This window comes from Momordica charantia, assembly GCF_013281855.1.
Source record: "Momordica charantia cultivar OHB3-1 chromosome 6 unlocalized genomic scaffold, Mcharantia_2.0 BLBB01000006.1, whole genome shotgun sequence".
NCBI lineage: Eukaryota > Viridiplantae > Streptophyta > Magnoliopsida > Cucurbitales > Cucurbitaceae > Momordica > Momordica charantia.
This window is the reverse complement of record NW_028275164.1, coordinates 9833794-9849805: the sequence shown is the minus strand read 5'-3', so window position 1 is coordinate 9849805 and position 16012 is coordinate 9833794. Positions and strand designations below refer to the sequence as shown.

The 16012-nt window shown below is 32.7% G+C and overlaps 1 long non-coding RNA gene across 1 annotated transcript; it reads right to left on the bottom strand.

Annotated features, from left to right (window-relative positions):
* Positions 1–1785: 1785 nt before the first annotated feature.
* Positions 1786–4649, bottom strand: LOC148210660 (uncharacterized). The gene is made up of 3 exons (XR_015791258.1): positions 3943–4649; positions 3794–3835; positions 1786–2104 (listed from the first exon to the last, which is right to left on the bottom strand). It is a non-coding gene; the product is annotated as an uncharacterized LOC148210660 (long non-coding RNA).
* Positions 4650–16012: the final 11363 nt, after the last annotated feature.

Below are 16012 nucleotides of genomic sequence, written 5' to 3'. Positions count from 1 at the left end.
TGACGATCATTATGATGTCAGTCGTGGCTTGACATCTATTCTAGTGTTATTGTAGCCTATAATGTTGGTTATTATATGTCCCTCATTAAATATTTTCAATGACGGACAATGGCCATCATTGTTTGGTTAATAATTTAATAAAAGAAATTTTGTTGCTTGCTCAGCGGACTAACCAACAATCTTTCCTCATTTCTCAACCTATGTACAAATCTCAATAGTCTTTAAAAACATGTGCGTACTTACCCAACATACGTGTCGTGGTAAACAACAACCTCCTTGTTTATACATAACTCAATAGACAATAAGAATTCAATACTAATTCATCCAATATATAACTCAAACAAAAAAAATGTCAAAATAAGCATGACCTCTACTAAAATATCTTAGACTACTCCTAAAATACAATAACATATAACATATATTTAAATATAAGTTATTTGATGATTTATCTTTGTTATTATGTAACAAAGAAGAACCGGAGAGGTCCTGCTGTGGCAGGTAAGATAGAATAAGATTTCAAGAGTTTAATGTGAAACTATATAAAATATAATAATATCTTGGAATTTTGGAATTGAGATCAAATTTCGATTTTGATGATTAGCTCATCAACCTACGTTCACTAATTAAGAAAAACACAATCAATTATTGTTTCACTGTGGAAGCATTATCCATAATATTGAACATTGGGAGATACTACATAATATCCTATACATATCCTAGTTCATTCTGAAGAACAATCGAGAAAAGAACCAAGTTCTAATAGAGGAGCAGGGGATGATACTCGTGTACATTTTTATCTTTTATCTGATATGCATGAATTTATATATGTCCTAATTTTTATGCTGCAACTGTTGATTACCTGTTCGCACCACGAATGTTTATTATTCTTGATTATAGACTCTCTCTCTATCACACACAAAATAATGATAGTTTTTTCCTTGAGTAAATGTTAATGATATACACGTGTTCCTGAAGCCAACAATGAGCTTTTGGAGTTCATGGGAAAAGTACAATCTGATTCTTGTTAAGCTGTTGATATATGATTTTAGGTTTTGGATTTTCAATACCTGCATGATTTTGCTTCCTCTTTCAGCTTCAGCATCTACTTTAGCCATTATCTTTTACTTAACTATTTTGTCAAATTTTGTTTGAATGTTATAGTGTATATAGGTTAAATTTTGGGGGAATCTTTGGAATACTTTCTTTATGTGTTTGATTAACGTTTTACTGAACATTTTTTATATCATTCATCATATGTATGAAATTGTACACATTCATGTTGGATTGAATATAAAAATTTTACGAAGTTATTGGTTTACTTATTGCAATCCATTAAGAAAATTGATCTTTGTAACTTGTTTATCAATGCATTATACGACAGTAATCAGTAATAAAAATTCCAAGTGTGACACTGTAAAATTAGAAACGACCCTACCAAAAACTCTCGTCGAGGAAGAGACAAATGCCTAACCATACTCTACCCCAACATAGCTTGAGATCCTTTGGAATTGATTCTTTTCCTTGAATCTCTCTCCAATGAAATCTTCCTCATTCTTGCCTTCAACGTCAAAAGAAATTTCTAGCCTGTACAGATCAGAGTCTCATGACAGACTAGCAGCAGATTGCTTGTAACGCCCCAGAACATTTTACACTATTCTAGGTAACGTTATTCATTTTCCCTTGTCAAATATTATTTTTTAAATTCGAAATAGACAACTCCCTGTGAACAAGTTATAGAAACATAGTTCCAACTCAATTCGATACATCAAACTATAACAAAAAATAAAAATAAAACATCAATTCTATAAACTTTCTATAAACTTTCATCCAAGCGTCCCCCGGGACAACACCACCAAGGCAACATCCATTATTCCAACTAAACATTTTCAATGAATGGAAGAAAATAAAATAAACACTTATTCTGAGTCAAGTTTAAACAATAGGTGGGATCTCCCCTCAATTCACTTGAAACAAACATTTATTTTGCAACAATCATGCAAAAACCACCTAATCCTAAACTAAGCAAATATCACTATGCAGCCTATGGTCCTCTCCTGTCATGTCTCCTTTACGTCATCACCATGGTCGCCAATGAACTCTCCACCTGAAAACAGCAATTATAGAGGGGGGTGAGTATATGAAATATACTCCGTAAGTAGCCCTCATCAAGCACACACAAACATCACGCTCAAAAGCCACAAAGAAAACATACATCGTCATGCTCAAAACATAAGGGAAACATGCATCGTCATGCTCTATCATTACAGTATGCGAACAACTATAGACATGCTATACAATGACGTTATACATTCAACCATAAACGTGCTCTATAAGACCCGATGCTAACCACAATAATATACAAATCAACTACAGTCCACATGGCACCCTAGCACTTCAAGCAACTCTAAGTTCATCTCATCCATCCAAGCTTTCCAAGTCCATTCTGTTGGTAGTGTCGGCCCTTGACCATTTATGCGCAGAGCCCCGACACTAGTGCATCGACCCTCGACCATTTATACCCAAGGTCTCGATGTCTTTTCAACTATTGGCGTATTGGTCATTGGCCTCCAAGCAACTCCTAGCCTATCACACTATGTTAGTCCTTCAAGTCTAACTCTTCGAATCGTATCGACCCTTGCCATTTATCCCCAAGGCCCGACATTCATCTACAGAGGTTTGGCGTTCGACCTTGCCATTTATCCCCAAGGCTTGAACTGTGCATCACAATATGTTAGTTCCCCAAGTCTAACTCCTCGAATCGTATCGGCCCTTGCCATTTATTCCCAAGGCCCGACATTCATCTACAGAGGCTTGGCGTTCGACCTTGCCATTTATCCCCAAGGCTTGAACTGTGCATCGACCCTCGACCATTTATACCCGAGGCCTCGATGTCTTACAATCTATTGGCCCTTGACCATTTATACCCAAGGCCCCAATAGTTCTCCTTTCGAAAGACTTCTCACATCGACCCTTGACCATTTATACCCAAGGCCTCGACGCTCCTCTTTATCCAATATTGGCGTATCGACCCCCGACCATTTATACCCGAGGCCTCGATACCCAATTAGTGACGTATCAGCCCCCGACCATTTATACCCGAGGCCCTGACACTCACCCATTCACTTCATAACTTCCAAAACTCCACATATCATTTCTAGCCTCCAACCAAGATTCCAGTACTAATTCCCTAATAACACCAACCACGACAACGCTCATCAACAACACTACCACTAGTATGATTTCAATGCATCTCTCAGCTCACCAACACAATTCAGCATGCTTCCACAACATAAACATCATTCTAATAGCAAACACAATAAATCAAACATGCCTTCACAACATATCAATTCTTAACAACAGCGCCACAGTGAGTTCAGTTATAACAGAGCATAGTCAACAATTTTTAAACGACAGCAGTCCAACACAAATCACCCAAGCACTCATTATCCAACATCCGCAAACATTAAGCATTGCTAGATATAATAAAAACTCATAAGACATGCCAAACACTTCATACAGATTTCAAACAACAAACATCCCCACCACAATATTTATTTTAACGAATATTCCCTGCAAACACACATCATTCCACGACAGATCTCAACAGCTCAACAATAAAAAGTTTCTACTATTATCACCAACGAACATTCAACACTACCTAGGCATACAAACCAACATAAACGAGAGTTACACCGCACAACATCGTATCAGAACCATTTTCAAACATCATAAGTAGTACATCGACAACTAATTAATAAACACCAACACACACACCCACCCCCGTGCTACTTACCAACACTTGTCCTAAAGCGCTACTAAGCTCGTCGAAGGGTTCCTAAATCCAAAAGCAAACCAAACTTGATCAGAATTCATGTTAGAAACACTTATTTTGCATAGAAACTAAGTTCAAATGATCTGTTACCTATCATCTCACCATAATACCTCTTGGGTTAGAAGTGGGTCGACGCCGAAGATGTTCAGGCGCCCAAAAAAAAGGCTGGGCCTTGTGCTTGCTGGTTCGACGCTGGAAATCAATGGGTAATGCCGATTTGGGTTTGAATCAGAGTGGGTAACTCAAATCTAGTCCCGTTTGGGTATGGGTTGCTCGAAACCATCTTCGAACAAGAACGGGTCAACACCAAGTGTCACCGGAACAAGGAAACCTTCGCTGTTGGCATCGGGATTGCAAGAACGGGTCGCCGGGGCTTCGATTCGTGTGCTGGTCGCGGCTGCTGAGAAGTCGCCGGAGAACGCCCAAATCGCCGCTGCCATCCACCTTGCTACGCCGCCGTGGGACGCCGGGAAACGCGAAGACGCCGCCGCTTAACACACTGTACCGCCGTCGGGGTCACTGAAATGCTGCGTCGTGGTCATGAGTTGCCGCTGGTCGTCGAGCTTCTGCAGATCCGACCTTCGTGTGTTCGGGTCGCCGGCGAAGGTCGTGAATCGACGAGGGCTGTGGCGTGGGTCTTGAACGTCGATGCTCCATATTTGTCGGGGGAAGAACAGGTCATCGGACCTGCTCGAGAAAGCCGCCGCTCGTCGCCGTCGTGGGATGCCGTCGAAGAAGAAGAAGAAGAGAGTGGTGGGGAGCGGCGGCTACAACGGGAAGAAGGAGAAGATGAAGAAATGAAAAGAAAATAAAAGAAAAGGAAGAAAAGGAAAAGAAAGGGTTTTGGTTTTGGTTTTATAAAAAAAAACCAAACCAGACCAACTAAAAAAATAAACTCATCCCAACCTGAGATAAAACCAATCGTGCGGGATTCGATATACATAAATTTAATTAAAATTAATTTAGAATTTAATGAAAACCTCATAGTTCGAGTTTTAAACTAACTTGAAAGATACGAGGCGTTACATTGCTTCTCCTTCTCAATCTTCTATTTTTGGTACACTGACAATTATCTTTTCAGCATTCATTACAATGACTGCTCTTTCCTTTCTTGTCTTTTTTCAATTCCTTCTATATGTGTCCTTAGTAGCCGTTGTTTTCCGTTGTTTTTATTTTCTCGTGTAATCAGTATTTAGTTTACATTTTGGGTGTTTGATGGAAAAACACAAGGGAAAATATCAGCCTACTGTCATTTGATTTGTCCAACGAGCTAAAACTTTGATTTTGAATTCTTTCTGACACTACAAATGATAAGTTGTTAGGTTTCTTTATGTTGTCAGGGCGCATCCCGATGAGCTTAATTTTGTTGTGGTCATTTCCATCTTAAATCTACTATAACAAAGGTAATCTATTAACTCTTGTGATCATTTTTAATTTCATATTGTAGCATCAAAATCTTAAATAAATTTGAATCGGACTTGTTATGGGAAGATAAAAATGGCGTGGACCAAACGACAAGGTAAGAGATTGGGCTGGGGGAGAAGCACACGAACCAGGTAAGCGTCGGGCCAACCAGGGGCGACCCGTTCGGGGCCGAGACCTTCTCGACGTCTAGGTGTTCTCGGCCAATGGTCAAGAACCCTCTTTTGTCCTCTCTCGACCTCTATGCCGCCCGACCCGAACCTATCTTGTTTTGACCCCGAGTCACCATTAGGCCCGCAACGAAACGTATGGGCCCAGGAGTCCAAATCTCCTGAGTGCCCTAGGATTCGACTCCTATAAATAAGAGGGTGAACCAAACCCTAGAGGCAAGTCAAAAACACCCTATTCTCTATACGCGATTACTTCGATATTGACTTAAGCATCGGAGCCCATGTGATAGAAGTCATACCGGTCTTAGGGTTGTTTTATTTTTCAGGTCACGTCGATCCCTTTCACATTTAGAAGATTTGTACAAATTTGGAAGAATTTCGAGGAGCCAAATTTCTACATCAACAATTGGCGTCGTCTGTGTGGGGACGATTGAGTTCTAAAGTTCAAAGCGAATTTGACTGAGAACCGCTCGAATCTGAAGGAGTTAGATTAGGATTTTACTTATTCCAAAACATATTTGACACTTTCTTCCACACCTATGTTCATCAAAAGCGAATCCAAACATAGTTCTGTGAAAGATACGTCTATCGTCTTTCATGATGATTTAATTTTCACTCCACGCAAGGGTTAAACATAAAAAAAAGGAATCCTAAAGTCCATAATAACCATCATAAGTACTTGTATTTGAATTCTTCCTCACCCAAAAAGTAATCTATTAAAAATTTCGAGATCAACACCTTTTAAGTCCAAAAAACTGTAATCTCGAGCTCTTAAACTAATTTATTTAGTTGAAATATTTCATTACTAGTCAAGAACACATGGATCGTGTGCTACTACACAATAGAAATAATACTCCATAATAATGTTTAAGTTGAAAAGTAATCAAGAGAAAAAGTTCAAAAAAATATTTGGATTTTTTTTTGTAGTTTAGTCCCTTGTGTTGTAGTATTTTTCAATTATGTCATTTTAATTGGCAAATGATAAAATTTGTTGATGAAAGCTGACTTGATATGATACTAATTTCAAGTGAATAGGAGGAAAGGATTAAAGTTTCTAAAAATTGGGTCGAAAATTCCACCTTTCTTTTTATAGTAGTCAATAATTGTTCATCTTAATTTCTGCTAACTCAATCATATTTGAAAATTAAAAAAATATTAAAATTTTTAACCCTGACAAAATACTCGAGATTGAGATTAAAACCTATATTTAGAAGGAAAAAGCTCACACGTGCGAGTGACAGCCCAAAGAGACCAGATCTTGCCTAGGCAAGGAAGTTTGTTGTTCAAAGCCCAGCCCACTACTAGCTCATTCTTTATCCAACTGGACCTTACTTTCACAAGACAATTTCGAATAGGTACACGACATTAAACTTCCGTCTATAGATATTTTCATGCGTCTACGAGTTGGATGTTAATACGAGAGTTCATCCATATTTTTATAGTATCACAAAAAAATCGATAAACTATAAAAAAAAGAAATCAATAAAATATTACTAATATGAACATATTATTTATTAATAATTTTTAACTTATTTAAAAAGATAGTTTGTGTATTTTTCTAATAAAATATTTGTTATGAATTTTTTATTCTAGCTCAATGTAAAAAAGTATATTAATATTTTTCTTCTTCATATTCTACTTTTGTTGTTTACCTCTCCACAAATCGAAGATTCAAATCCTCACCTCGTTCTATTTCTATTTTGTACCAAAAACAATGTCAAAATTTATCATTTAAAAGCTAAATATATTAAATAGTCAATTATCTTTTGGGGTTTAATCTATTTGTGCGTAAGTCTTCTAAAACTCTCAAATTTACCTTTAATGAATTAAAAATTCTCAATTAAGTTATTCCAGGAAAAAAACATGTTAAAATTTATTAAAAGGAATTTGATATGTCATTGAATTAGTATTTTGTTAACATATTTGGATACATGGGGCATCAATCAAACATGTCACCGGTAAGAAATGAACTTTGTTAATAAGTTTGCCGTTTTTTTTAACGAACAAGTTGAATTTCATGTGTCAACTAACATCCAAATGGCATATCCACCCGTTCAAATATGTTAACAAAACAAATAATATAGAGATACATCAACAATTTGTTAATACATTTTTAACAATTCTTAAAAAAAAAAAGACCAATTGATTTTTTTGTTTTAGCCTCCATCTATCAAAACGTCCATTCTGGTTCCCATATTTTTTAAAAGCCGCCGTTTTGGTCCTTGTTTGCCAAAAATTCTAAAAACATCGGAAAACTCTTTAATACAAATCTACAATTAATTGAGTGCGATATCGTGCTGAAATTTTTATAGAAAAATGACATAAAAATCAAATAAATTAATTAAAATAGTCACTTTTTCAAAGCGCAAGAGACCACAATAAATATTATAAATTAAAAAAAATCATAATCAAAATTAAAATTACACAGTACCAACCAAAATAATACGTAAACGAAGATCATTATTTACTCACAAGGATAAATTTGAGATCAGAAAACATTTAAATAAAGATATTATATATAATTATATATATGTTTCGTTGATATAGGAGCACTCCAAAATGGTACAATTTCCAACAAAAGTTGATACATCCAGCCACCCCATGTTCCCCATAGAACCAGATGTTGGGCGATGAGTCAACAGGTTCTTTCAATGGCAAAAAGGTTCCATCCGTCCATCAGCTTCTTTTGACCAAATTTAATTTATTAAAAAATAAAAAAACAAAATGCCACAGCCTAGGCATTTAGGAGCGTGGGGCCCACAGAGTCGGCCAATGGGGTTGCGACAGGTGTCCAGGTCAGCCCTAAAGATTGGACAGATTGCATAGCATGCGACCGCTGGGGTTTAGGTTTAGGGCACAGGCCCTTACAAGAAAGGACCATCACTCATCACTCATCACTCATCACTCATCACCAAAGCAAAAAGCAAAGAAGCATGCAATTTCATGCCCACCTAAAGCCTTTGACCCTCTGCCCACTGCCATTATTTATGATTCTTCTCATGCAAACTTATTCATTACCCTTTCTTTTATTTTTTAAATTAAAAAAAAATTCACACCGATAAAAGAAAAGACCTTACATAAGTTTATAATAGACATGTGCTATTCCTCTCATTATCAATTAGTTTTGAGATGGAACCAATGAATATTAATATAGTATCAGAGATTGAGATGGAACCAATGAATATTAATATAGTATCAGAGAGACATGAAGAGGCATGTTAAGGATCTTATATTGAAAAAAAAACATTTCATTGACAAAATATGAAAAATAATAATAAAATATTACTAATATAGACATCATATTAATATTAATCAAATTTTCATCGATATCGATATTTAAAATCTTGTTTTAGATATGTCTTAATTAGTTAAATTGTACTAAAATGTCAGCACTTTTAGTTATTTAGTTTTTATGTTTCATAAATGTAGCAACTTAGTTTTATAATAAGAATATGGTAAAAAGAATTTGGATGAAATGAAAGAGTTCGGTGAGAATAGTCTTGAAAGTTGAAATTTTGGTTTGAATCTTATTTCTGAATCAACAAAAGACCAAAGGGGTGAGACTCAAACTCCACTTTTAAAGGGGTTATTGGACTTTTGCTAGTTTCTTTTTTAGTACAACGATATGTAGAGTAAAGATTCGAACTGATGATGACCTTTTAGTTGGAATTATATACCTTAGTCGAATATGCTCAAGTTAGCGTGCTTTTATCAGTTGAGTTGTGCTTAGTTGGTTACAACAAAATTGTTAATACTAAAGACATACTTATTGTAACATACATGTTTTTTAAATTCCAAGAACTAAATTATTAAAAATCATAATCTTAAATAACTGTCGGGTATATGCATTTGGTGTAAAGAAAAGATCGTGTGATGTCCTGGGGCAAAATTCTAGAAATTTTCTAGCAATCATATGTTTTAAGGCCCTACAATTATTGTTATGTTTGATTAATCGAGTTGCACGTAAGTTGACTATGACATGCATCTAATATAAAAATAAAAGTAAAATATACGATACATTAATCATAGTTTTGACTACATATACATGCACAACAATTTTTGTACTTTCCAGACATCAAATAACAGAGAAAAAGAGAATAGAATATCAAAGTATGAACCCAAAAAAAATGCTTGAATTTGCACAGTGGATTGTTTTTTAACCCAAAATACAAAACAGCACATCATTGTCGTCTGATATCTCTGTGTACAGTCAAATGATAGTGCGTGTGTAGAATTGGAAGAGAATACCACGAAACCGAACCAGAATTAAAATATCGACTTCAGTGGAAATGTTGAAGTTTTAATTATTTTTAAAAATTGATATTTATGTATGTTTTGGACGGATACCAGTATCTCGATTATAGTGATACAAAGAGCTATTGGTTTCTTTCCTGGAAAAGGTTAGGAAAATAAAAAAATTTGAAAAGTTATTTGAATTAATCATTACAGGTGTAAGCTATAAATCTTATTATTAGTATATTTATTTTCATATGGATGATCTTTTTGTTGATAGTTTTTTTCTTTTATATTTTACTTATTGTTGCCATCTTAAAATTTTAATTTGAGCCCTTTCGTTACAATCAAACTTTTTCATTATAGTTTTTATTGGTAGAAGTTTGAAAAATGCACAAACCACCCCTGAATTATGACAGCGAGTATAATTAAATCTTGAATTTATATGAGCACGTAGGTAGACTTTGAAATTCTTATTTTTGAAACTTTTTTCGTTAAGAATATCTATTAAAGATTAAATATACTGTAATTTTATCTACCTCAGTTTTGGATTAGCGATGATTTAAAATGGTATCATAGTTGATAGAACCTCTCGGATATTATTTTTCACCTATTTGATATCCAAGTCCAAGAGTAAGAGAATGTTAATAAAATATAAAAATAATTAAATATGCTATAACCTATCAACTTTTGAGTGTAGTATGCTGAACCAATAGTTGTACTCGGGCCAAGATTTTAAATAAGTTAAGGAGCTCGGTTGATATAAGGGAATGGTTATATTACATGACAAAATTAAAAGCTTTCATATCCAAATTGGTACGGATGTAAGAAACAAAATTTGAGTAGTTAAGGGCCAGTTTGATAACATTATTGTTTCTTCTTACTCATTTCTACTTTTTTAATAAATAAAATGTTACAATGCTATCTTGGTTCTTCTATTTTACGCTTTGGTTCGTTTTGGTCCTTGTACTAATGTTCATTTTGGTTCATATACTTTTAACTTTAGTGCATTTTGGTCTTTTTACTTTTAACATGTTTGTTTTGGTCCTTACCTTTAAAATGTGACTATTTTGGTTCCTATTTGAAGAATTGTAGTACAAATTCTATAGATAACGAAAACTATTTAATATAAAGTCGTGATTATGCCTCAATAAATATATTGAGTGAGTGTCATGTTGAAATTGTGATAGGAAAAATGATATTAAAAATAAAATTAAGAGACCAAAATGTTCACTTTTTAAAAGTATAGAGATTAAAATGAATATTGTAAGAGTAGGACTAAAATGAACCAAAGTTGAAAGTATAATGATCAAAATGAATATTTGAAAATACATGGACCAAATTGAATCAAGGCTCAAAGTAAATAAGCCAAAATATTATTTTAACAAAAACATAATTACATTTGATAACTATTTTTTGATAGTTTCTTTTATTGAAAAAATAAATAGAAACATTTTTAGTAATCATTCTTCGGTAAATTTGTAAACTAAAAAGTAAAATTTTTATATTAAATATTTATATTTTATTTATTGTATTTTATAAGTCAATAATATGGTAAAATAATGCCTTTCATTTTGTTTTGAAAATAGCTAGAAATCGAAATAAAATAAGAAACTCAATTTTGTTGTTTCCAAAATATTTATATAGTTTTGGACACGATTCTTAAAAATGAGAAACGAAAAAAAAAATAATTATCAAATACTTATATTTCTCAAAATCTATAGCGAACAAACGAGAACATTTCTAAGAATGAATAGAATGGAGTAGTTAGAGGCCAACTATGACTTCTTCAATTCCCCATCTTCTCCTTTTGTACACTAGACAGTGACATCTCTCTTCACACCAAACATCAATTTAACTCCTAAATCTTATCCTTCTTTTACCCTTCTAAGCTACCCTTCTGCCCCTCTTTATGGCTACATACTTTTTTGGATTTGCTCTCTATTGACCTATTTTGACTTCTAAGACCGACTCACGGACTACACTTTCGATAACTTTAGATTAAAAAGTCGAGTTTATGATTGATCTGTGAGTTTGTGTGTTTATCTTAGATTATACGTTGCTAATATCAAAATTTGTATTGAACTAATATACATATCATATATAAATATAGTCAATAACTTATGAGACCGACCTTCTATATTGCATACTTTTTGTAACCTTTACGAATTATAAACTTAGGTTATATAAACCTAGGTTTTATACTTATTTGATTGTGTCATTCAAACACATATTATATAATTTTAGAATTTATAAGCCTAAGCTTATTAAAATTGTAATGTTATCAATTTTGTATGCAAGTAGCTAGTTTAATTATGTTAAATGGAATATAAAATTTAATTGTAAATACCTAAGCTGATCGGGGAATTGCACGGATGTTTTAGGGGTATAAAATTAATATATTAGAAAGTATAAAGAACAAATAAAAGTAAGCATGACTAAAATAAGGTTTAAATTTAAATTTAAATAATTCTTACGATTTAAAGAACCCAAATTTATTCGAAACATTGATATATTAACATTTGTCCATATACTATTACCAAAATATATTATACCATTTATATTATATTTTTCTTGAAAACTTCAAAATATATTATACCATCTATATTATATTTTTCTTGAAAACTTTAATTGTTAAAACATTACATGCGAAGATTAAATAGTTTTATATATATATATATATAAAATAAGAAATAGAATAAGTACGAAAGTTTAGAGATTAAAATAAAAATATTTTGATGTTGAAATCTGTATGGTCTATATGTCCTTCGATAGGACTGTCGAACAAGTTAGCTTGCACAGACCTTGACACCAGTGTCGTGCCTTGTATAAAGTCATTGACGGTCAAGTTAGTAAATCGGAAGAAAAGAGTAAAATGAAGAGCACTTGGTGTATTGAGTCATAGCTTTTTTGCTATTGAGTGATAGCTTTTTTGCTTACTTTGTGAGGTGGGATCCTGTCCCTTTTATAAGTGACAGAGTCGACCAAGGAGGACGCCTGGCATTGGATGTGATGAGCTTCATTCGCATACGGGTTTTGGTGGGTCGTAAGGGAACATTCTCAGTGTGGGGTATCGCCCCCATCGCTTGCCATCCCGACCTACTATAGGTGCTGCACAGTAGGGCGTGTTGCGTAGCAGTCTGTACGCCACTGCCAATTCTGACATTGCGCCCTCCACGGGTCGTACTCGGTAGTGCGGTTGGTCCCGCAACTCAATTTCCCCCAACAAATTATATTTTCAACCTATTTTTAAATTTTAATATTCAAAACATGATTTTGCACATGATTTTAGATTTGGTTATCAATAGTCTCTTTTCTAAAACACTAACTTTATAATTAAGTATCATAAATATACAAAATTTATTTTCACTTACTATAATTCAATACATACCAACTCATAGTCACCTTTTATCCAAAAAGTATTTATTGTTTGGAAACTTGTGTACATTTCAAAACTAGTACTAAGAAAGTACAATATACAACCAAATATTATTCAATACTATTTATTTGAGTTACCATACCATGTAATAAAAAAAATTAATTGCTCTTTGCATATATTTGTCCTTCTCTCTCCTCACTTTTGACCTTCTCTTTGACCATTTTTCCTTTTTTGAAACTCTTTTTTGACCAATCTTATGCCATAGGAAAAGGCAAAATATATTATTCCCTCGAAAGAAGGATCTCTATAAACCATTTGCCAAAGGGTTCATTAATTTTTTTTTGAAGTTGGAGTGCTGAAGAAATGAAATAAATAGATCAAATGAATTGGATTAGTTTAAATAACACACAAAATGGTCAATCTAACTATAATGGAGGGAATAAGGTAATTGTTACCAAGGTTCAAAATATCAATGTCGATGGAAATGTTGAGATCCCGAATTTACGGATATGTCGATAGATATGTCGATGTCGATGGATATTTCGGGAAAAAATACGGAAATTGTGGATATTGATGCAAACTTTTTTATTATTAAATAAAACTTTAATTGTAGCTTAATTAGTTCATAATTGTTCAATTTTGATCATCATATCTAAATATATCAATATTATACTTATGAAAATATCGTTGCGATGATAACATTATAACAAAATCATGATACTTCCATGTAAATTATTTGAATTAGTAAATTAAAGTTATTGTTGATTGATTATGTTCTATCAATAATTTCTAATCAAATCTAATAATAATTAGACAAGATATGTGAAATAGGTATAAAATTTGAAAAATAAAATTTATTATATACAAATAGTGGTAATATAATTTAACTAATACTAAACATGATCTTTTCTTTTAATTCAAATAAACATAAAATTTGAAGGGGAAATTTCCTTAATTTGTTTTAGAAAAGATTTGATTTTTTTTCGTCAGATTTATTTATTTGCTACTAGGTTTATCTTTTGATAAGAAATAAAAAGATGGAAACAAATGAATTTGGTGTTTTTGTGAGCTAATGAACAGTAAGAATTGTTGAAAACCAAAAGAAAAACGTCACAAAAGGTAAACAAAACGCGTTTTGGTGGGAAAAAAAATCAATTCCTACTCACCCAAACAAACTATACATATATTTTTAAATTATTTAACCGAAATATCCCTCTATACCACTAGTGGTTATATCTTTTCAAATTATTAAAAAAAAAATCAATTTATAGATTATAAGTAAAAAAAAAAAAGACATTTTCTCGTCATGTTGACATTTCGTCGACATATCGTCGACATTGGGGAAAAACGACATTCTCCCCTGTGTCGATGTCGAGATGCTCGATAGGTCGACATGTCGATCTGCTTATTATCATTTTAAATATCGATAATTTTATCATCTCCCGATTAAATTTAAATATATATATATATATATATATATATATATATATATATATATATATATAATAAGGAAAAAAAGCATGGCCATAACTCCAAAAGCAAGTTGGTAAAGTTTTCATGAAAAAAAATGCACTCAAATTTATCATTTTTTTTTTTTGTTCTAAAACGTCTCACGATGGATTTATGCCAATAATCTTTTTTTTTTCGGTCGGGAAATATATCGTTACAAATATTCTTGTAGTGGGTTGCGTCATACTAGTATTTATGAGATTTCATCTCAAAACCAATTCACAATGGGAGAAGTAGCTCATGTTTATATTGTTAGATTTTTGTTTTCAATGTAGGATCCTTAACATGCCCCTTCAAGATTGTGGCTTTTTTGGCTCATCAATCTTGGTCGGATTCCATTTTTGGACCGCATGCTCGTTTAAGCTTATTGGGCTCTGATACTATATTAATATTGGTGGGGTTTTATCTCAAAACCAACTCGTTGTGTTAGATATCCATAAATGAATTAAATTTACCAAACCTATCCGCTCAAGCTTTTGGGTTGAGTGGTGGTTTATTTATCTTTAAGATGGTATGAGAGCGCTTTTGGGTTGAGTGCCCACAAATGAGGGGAGTGTTAGATAATCATAAATGAATTGAATTTATTCAATCCATCAACTTAAATTTTTGGGTTGAGTGGTGGTTTATTCATCATTTAACACGTTACAATCGCCCTTTTTTTATTAGTTTGTTTACCATATATTTAATAAACAAATCAATCTAATTAACTTTTTTTAATTTGAAACTAAGTAAGAATATTCTTTTTTTTATGCGGAGCTTGTTTTTTCTTTCTTTTATTAGATGGATTGAGTATTAACATGAACTTAGAAAGAGCTCTTTCATAACTTTTCTAATGAAGATGGTATATAATTTTCTTTTTTAAATGTCAAATGTATATCTAAACAAGGGAAAATAATTAGAAATCAGAGAATAATTTGAAAATTATAAATGAAGGAAATTTAAGTAGCAATTATGGAATAACCAAATTGGAAATAACTATTGCCATTTGAGTAATACTAAATTAGAGAAGAGTTTGGTCACACAAGAACTTTTATGCTTGCTAGGTATTACGTACCTATGCTTAATCACTTTAAACTATGCTTAAAATAAGTACATAATTAATCACTTTAAGACAATTACCTTAAGTTTAGAGTACAAAAAAATGAAAGTTTATATTATTATTATTATTATTATTATTTTTGCATTTTTCTATTTTTCAAATTATAAGCGAGTGTTAAAAAATTGATGAAGAAAAGGTAAAATAAAAATGCAAAAATCACCCTAACTTATAGAATTGTTCTAATTTGCACACTCAAATCTTTAACTTGAACAAGCAACCCCCCTAAATTGAAGAAAATCATTGCATTTAAATCTTCTAATTGCACTCATAACCTTTATGTTATAAATAAAATTGCAATCAGAAGATATAAGTAAAATTTACTGGCAACAACGAAATTATATAGACCTATTTGGTAACATTTTTGTTTC